Consider the following 7,975-nt stretch of genomic DNA (forward strand, 5'->3'; position numbering starts at 1 on the left):
TAAGTGACCATAGGTGCGTGGGTTCATTTCTGGGTCTTCAATTCAGTTCCATTGATCTACCTGCCTGTTACTATGCCAATACCATGCAGTTTTTATCATAATTGCTCTGTAGTACAGCTTAAGATCTGGGATTGTGATTCCACCAGAGGTTCCTTTATTGTTGAGAATATTTTTGGCTATCCTGGGACACACCAATTCTTATATCAGCCTTTAATCCTTCCTGTAATTTATAGTGAGCCTATTTTCTATTCTATGATATTTCCTAGAAATATAGAGAAATCACATTATATTCACATTCTATATACATTGCTCCCTAAAATAACAAAAATATTTATATCAAAGAGAAGTCAATACTAAAAAGCGTGTTAGGGGGTTTTAAAAGTGTGTAGACTATATTGTAAATAGTACAAGAGACATGTACTTTTATATGAGTAATTACTGTGTCTAAGTGTTAACATCCATGAAATATGTAAATAATATAAATTTTATGTAAACATGATGCCTAACTACATAACTGTGTTACACTTACTATGGACTGGGTTTTGTTCTGAGTACATAACATATTCTATCTTATTTAATTTATACAGCAACCCTGATATTTAAGGTTAATTTATAATATTTTCAGATAATTATGAGTAAGATACTGGTGACTCATCTAACAGTTATTAATAAGAAAAGCCTGTATTTAGATGTAGACAACCAGTTTTCAAAATCTCAATAATGCCCCATAATGCCTCTTGGTATTTCACTATAGCCTAATAATGAACATTTAATTAATAAAATGATCAGTAGATGTCATATTCTGAAAAGTATCTTCTCTCTCTCTGTCTGTCTCTCTGTCTGTCTATCTCTCTCTCTCTCTTTCTCTCTCTCTCTCTCTCTCTCTCTCTCTCTCTCTCTCTCTCTCTTTTTCTCTCTGCATGTATGCCTCTGTGTCTATCCATCTATCTGTGTCTTTCTTTGTCTGAAAACCTTGAGGTAGGTATCCAATACAAATATCACCCTAACAAATTTCTAGGGAATGTGTAATATATTACCAGAAACTAGTATAAATATCTATTGCTTTACTATTTTGAAGCTATAAATTCTTTCAGCTATTATAGTTCATTTTCTCACCAGTGTTTCTTCTTTTGAACATGGAAATTGGTCAGATAACCCCTCATGGTATTCAGCTAAGGTCTGAAGACATCCTAGTTTGTCTGTGGACTCCACACCAAGAACCAAATTGCAAGTTCAATAAGTCATTTTGTATCAAAAGGTCAATTATGAAGCACCTAGAACTTTTCAAGTGTAAGAATATATTCTCTGGGTTGTGATGTGGCCCGAGTGATGGTAACTTTTTTCTATTGTGGGTTCAGTTTTTTTTTTCCCCATCGTAGAAATAAAATCTCTAAAAAAAAAATTGATGAGATGAACATTCACTTTACTGGGCTGTTTTGAGAGTACAAAAGCAAAATAAGAAAATATGTTAACTACAATGGGATTTGATGAGCTTCATATCAGAATGCTGTAATAACAACAGATTCTGCCATGAATTCAGAAGTCAGTCATGAATATGATGTATAATTAGGGAGCAAAGTCTCCTAAGTTTAGGCTACAGAAAGGTACAGAATTGTGAGAAAGTGTGCAGTGTATTTACTAGATTAGAGTACATTTTATGCATTCAAAGTTTAAATGGTATGGAATGGAGGGATAGAAGACTAGAATACATTGACTAGAAGCACCTAGGGAAGTATCTTATAAGTCATGTAAAAAAAAAAAAATGAGGTTTTCTGACCATAGTGAGAGAAAACTTTCATGGACAGGTAGCAGCATGATGACTTAACTGGGCCTACAAGGTAAAAGTTAAACTGTTCCAGGTTTTACCTTTGAGAAAAAAAGTCTAAATATACCAAGTGTGTTTAGACAAGGAGGTTGAATTCACACAGCTGTGCCTTCCTCACTTAGTAAATATTCTGCTAGGGTGGCTCAGTAGCAGAAAGCACACCTAGCAGGTCCTGACTTTGATCTCCAAAAACATCCTCTCCCAAAAATCAGCAGTTAAATGTTTAGTCATTAAGTCAATAAGGCTTTCAGCTTTGCACTCATCTAAATCTGGGTTAGTAAGTATCCTCTTGACTTTGTGGCAAATTCATTGAATCCCACGCGTGCCCTTGAACCTGTGTTGTGTGCTGGTATTAAAGGGATGAGTGAAGACCAAATCTACTAAAACTAGTTTTGAAATTTAGTATTGTCTTGGTGTGATAAAAACAAAAAAATTCATATCGTGCACATGTGATAGTCTTCTGTATTTGTTTTTTTCTCTTAACACATTGTGGAAGGAAAGAAGTTGTAAATGTTATTCACAGTTTAAATTGGGATACCTCACATACTTCACATTTGCTTAGTAAGACGAGTGTAACTGGCACAGAACTAGGCTTTTTAAATTCTAATTTTTAATCTCCTTTACCACAATGTCCCAATCTTTTGCTTTAAAAAACAACAAAAACTTGCCAAGGACTGTTGATGGCTAATTGATTAAGAACAGTTTTTGCTCCTGCAGAGAGTCCTCATTTGATTTCCAGCACATACATACATGATGACTAGCATTTGTCTGTAACCCTAGATCCAGGGGATTCAGTGCCCTCTTCTGACCTCTGCGGATACCAGGCACACACATGGTACATAGACATACAGACAGGCAAGACACTCATGTATAAAACAAAATAAATCTAAAAAAAATACTTTCCATTTGCATTTTAATTTGGTTTATTCCAATAAAGTGTTAACTCCCTTCTTCAGTACTTACTGGCTGCATTTGAATTGTGTCTAATTCTTTTTTTTTTTTTTAAATTAGGTTTTGCTTTTTTTTTTTTTTTAAGATTTATTTTTATTTATTTTATGTGTATGGGTACACTGTAGCTGTGAGCTATCATGTGTGGCTGCTGTTGATTTCAGGACTTCTGCTGGTCCTGCTGGCTCCGGCCAGCTGGCTCTGGCCCCGCGCGCTCCTGCGTAATTTACTGTAGCTGCCTTCAGACGCACCAGAAGAGGGCGTCTGATCTCATTATGGGTGGTTGTGAGCCACCATGTGGTTGCTGGGATCCGAACTCAGGACCTTTGGAAGAGCAGTCAGTGCTCTTACCCGCTGAGCCATCTCGCCAGCCCTAATTCTTAAAACTCTTCATAATACAAGTTAATCTTCTATATCCCATAACAGCCAACTCATACATTAGACTTTCATTTATTTACCAATGGCTAGTTGACCTAGAGCAGTCATCCAACAGTAAAAGCTAAATAGTTTGGTCCAGTCAGTCCTTGTGAAAAATATGCTGGAATAAGAAGATCTGCTAAGCCAGACACCATTGAACAAAACTCATAATTAGAGACAACACTTCATTCAACAGTCCTCTCACCCCATCATATAATGCTTCTTGGGGTATCAAACCTACGTCAGCAATATCACCAGGACCTGGGAACTAATTTAAAATACAAAATTTTAGAATGTAGCAATAAAATAGAATCATTATAATTTGTATGTATCTGATAATATCACCTTAAAGTATATAAACTAAATATTATTGAACTGCTAACAGCCTCTGAATCCTGTCATTCAAATGGGAGTTATAGTAAAGCAACAACAAGGACTGGAGAGATGGCTCAACAGTTAAGAGCACTGACTGCTCTTCTGAAGGTCCTGAGTTCAAATCCCATCAACTACATGGTGGCTCACAACCATCTTGTAATGAGATCTGACACCCTCTTTTGGAGTGTCTGAAGACAGCTACAGTGTACTTACATATAATAATAAATAAATCTTTTTTTTAAAAAGGCCAGCACTAAACTTAAAATTAAATTAAATAAAAAAATAAAGCAACAACAAATAAATAACTTCCCTTCTATGAACACTCCAGAATCCTGAAGTCAAGACTTGAAGAATATGCATTGTTTTCAAATACAAGTCAGCCACTGGTAAAAATTAGTGCTAAAAATGCAGCTCCATGGTAGACATTTTATCTAGCTTTCACAAAACCCCTAGATTCTTTCTTTTTTAATTCTCTCATATATTACATCCCAATGGCAGTTCCCCCTCCCTACACTTCTCTCAGCACCTGCCCCCCCAACTCCGCCTCCCATCTCCCCCAGATCCACTCCTCCATTTTCCTTCAGAAAATGGCAGGCCTCCCATGCATATCAACCAAACATGGCATATCAAATTGTCTTAAGACAGGGCACTCTCCAGCCAGTGGTGGCACACACCTTTAATCCCAGCACTTGGGAGGCAGAGGCAGGCGGATTTCTGAGTTCAAGGCCAGCCTGGTCTACAGAGTGAGTTCCAGGACAGCCAGGGCTACACAGAGAAACCCTGTCTCGAAAAATAAACAACAACAACAAAAAAGACAGGGCACTCCACCTCATATTAAGGCTGGAAGAGACAATCCAATAGGAAGGAAAAGGGTCAGAGACAGCCCCTCCCACTGTTAGGAATCCCATAAGAAAACTAAGCTACACAACCGTAATATTGTTCAGAGGACCTAGGTCAAACCCGTGCAGGTTCCTTGATAAACAATTCAGTCTCTGTGAGCTCCTTTGAGCCCAGATTAATTGATCTTATGGTTTTCTTGTGGTGTCCTTGACTCTGGCTCCTAGAATCCTTCTTCCCCCTCTTCTGCAGGTTTCCATAAGTTCCACCTAATGTTTGGCTGTGGGTCTCTGCATCTGTTTCTCTCAGTTGCTGTATAAGGCCTCTCTGATGGAGATTGTACTACTAGGCTCCAGTATACAAGTATAACAGAATGTCATTAGGAATCATTTCATTGACGTTGTTTTGTTTTGTTGCTGGTCCTACTTGGTTCTATCCTGAGTCTCTGTGCTATACTGCCTCTGGCTCTTGGCCTTCCCAGCAGTGTCAGGTGTGGGCCCCCTCTTGAGGCATAGGTCTCAAGGTGGACCAGTCATAATTGGTTAAGCCCCTGGATTCTATCCCCAGCACTACAAAACAAAAACACAAACAATCAAAAAAAATTAGTTTTAATCTTGGATTAGTTAATAATCCAGATCCAAATACATCAGAATTACTGTTGAACTTCAGTAAAAAACATCAGATAGTTTTTTTTTATTTTAAACAAATTTAACTCATTTGTCTAAGTAGCTCTTGAGTTTACAGACTACATAAATCCTACTGAGATAAATTGTATTTTCAGTTCTGTATTTATAAATAAAATTTAATAGAAGTGAGCTACAGTGGCACCAGTCCTTGGGAAGCTGAGGTAGGCAGTCCAGTTTAGCCTCAAAGTTCAACAAGCACATGCACAAAGATTCTTGTCTCCAATTAGTTAATCGATTAATTTGAAGTGAAGAAAAAAATCTTATCTACCTTGGGCAAGGTTCTGTACCTGAACGAGATCTCCATATGATGCTCATACATGCTGAAGTTGGACATCTACTGCCTAAATAGTAGACAACAAATGAACACTCACTTAAAATTTCAACCAAGAAACTAAAGGTTGTAAAACTATGGACTGATTAACATTGAACAAAAAAAAAAAGCAAAAATGGTATCCTTTAATACAGAATTGATGGCTTGTGCTTCTAGTTAGGGAGGGCATTCTCATTGCCACAGTCTGAGAAAAGTAGTTACCACTGCAGTCTTCATTTATAATTCTTTGATCCTATTGTTATATTATGGCTTTATAAAGTAATATCCTTGTTTAAACTCCATAGCAGCATTGAAATTAAAGAGAAACTTTGAAAGAGTAATCTTTCCATTTCCTTATTAGAAGAATTTCTTCTGTTTCATATATATATTATATATCATGTATATAATATGTAGATTTAAATATCTTTTTATCATTAAAACAACTTAATGCTTGCTAAAAGCCTATATGCTTTTATCTGTACTGCTTTTTTAATGAAGCACATTGACTTGCTGGCAAAAAAGTTGCCTATAATACAAATGCTTTTAAATTTTCTTATATATTTATATATTGCCAACTGAAGAATGTTGTACGTTAATTCTGTCCGTGATCTACAACTTGTTTATATTCAGTCCTATTTGATACTGAATTAAATTGCATAGATTATGACTGATTTTTTTTAAAAGAATACCAAACTTTCTTTCCTTGTATCTATTACCATAAATGACCACTGCTGAAGTTAATTCACCTATCGTGTGAAAGAATGAGACATGCCTTCTCAAAATAAGCTACTTAAAATTATGTGCTAATACACTTTACTATTCTACCCTTGAGATTTAGCAAATTCAATTCCCATTGTGTGTCTTGTTCCTGCATCTACAGGAATGAGAATCTCAGATCATTCCAAAATGATCATTCAGCTCCTAACTCCCAGGTACTAGTTTCTGTTATCTAACAAGATTGTATTCTTGTTTGTTTGTTTGTTTTGTACTGTTCTTGATTAGAACAGGCATTTCAGGTGGTAGAATCATGATATAATTCCTCTATCAAAGTGTGTGATGTATAAAATATAGTCCATTAAAGCAATATTTAATAGGATTAAATCAGAGCAGGCCAGAGTTCTGTTGGAGAAAATTTGTGGTCTCTGCAGTGGAGATCTGTAATTTATCAGAAGTGTTATGTGTGTGTGTGTGTGTGTTATAGCACTGAAATTCAGCCCTTGCTTGGAGACTTAAAACATGAATTTCTCAAGTCATGGCAACAAAATTCATGACATTCTTTTAAATACTGAGTATTTTATATTTCTATAAAAAAGTAGTCGTCTTTAAGATATTAATTCATTATTAACATGTCATTTCACCACAAGTTATTTCCTTTTATATTTATATTTTTATCCCATTTATTGTGATTATAATTAAATTTTAACAAAAAGTGAATAAAAACAATCAAATTAGGTTTGTTGTTTCCTTGAAGTTTTTTAAAGATGCTATGATAAAAATATCAGCAGACATACTTATGATGATTGATAAATAGAAAGCTTTAGGCAAATCATTATCCACTCTGAAATTTGTTGAGAATTTTACAAAAATCACTGTATCCGAAAGTATGCAGGACTGATTGGCGCCTAATGAGCCTGCCTGATTTTGTTTGTTTGTTTGCTTGCTTCCTTTTAGGTATTGAAATGATGAAAAATAATTATATAAAGTCATATAATTTTTAAAGAAACATTTTGGTGATAGAAAAAAATAAATTATAGGTGACTACATACTGCATAACTGTTGATGTACTTGGCTGGTATGATGGCTCGGTAGGTAAAGCACTTAGTATACAACCTGATGACTCAAGAACTGCCCCACCCAGAGTGCACTAAAAGTAGGAGGAGAGAATAAATTCAAAGTTGTCTTCTGGCCACATGTGCTGTCATGACAAAGACATACATTCATGTCACTCATATGCAGAAAAATACATAAAATATTTTAAAATGTGTTTAAAAGTTTTATCTCTTTCTTGATTTCTGAAATATATATATTGATCACTGTTTCTGTGCTTTATTCCTCATTTTAAAACGACAGCTTACCTTTAGTTTTTAAGTGTGTGCTGATATGGTGCTTGGAGTTATAAAAAGAATAAGCATTACAAATCACTTCCTAGGATCTAGGATAAGATTTCTTTCAAAGGTAGTAATCCATAGCTTCAATTCCAGTTTCCTGAAAAGCTAAAACATTTTTTCTTGGATTGAGATTCTGATTGGTGGCTGGCTGACTCCAGACTAACAGAAAGGGGATGGATTTCTGTAAAGCAAAGGAACACAGAACAATGAAGTTATTCTTACTTTCCATATCAGCATGTGTTTTAAAAAATTATCTAAAGCTGTTTCCAAGAGTGAATATCACAGTTGTATATCCACACTGTTACTGTTGGGTTGTTTTTCATTTCTTAACTTGTCTTCAGTTATAGTAAATAAAAGTTACTGTGGCTAAACAGGTTTTTTATTTTCCATAACAGAAGCTTTGTCAAAAGAATGGGAAAGGCAGCCAGGCAGTGGTGGTGCATGCCTTTAATCCCAGCACTTGGGAGGC

This window comes from Mastomys coucha, unplaced genomic scaffold, assembly GCF_008632895.1.
Source record: "Mastomys coucha isolate ucsf_1 unplaced genomic scaffold, UCSF_Mcou_1 pScaffold16, whole genome shotgun sequence".
NCBI lineage: Eukaryota > Metazoa > Chordata > Mammalia > Rodentia > Muridae > Mastomys > Mastomys coucha.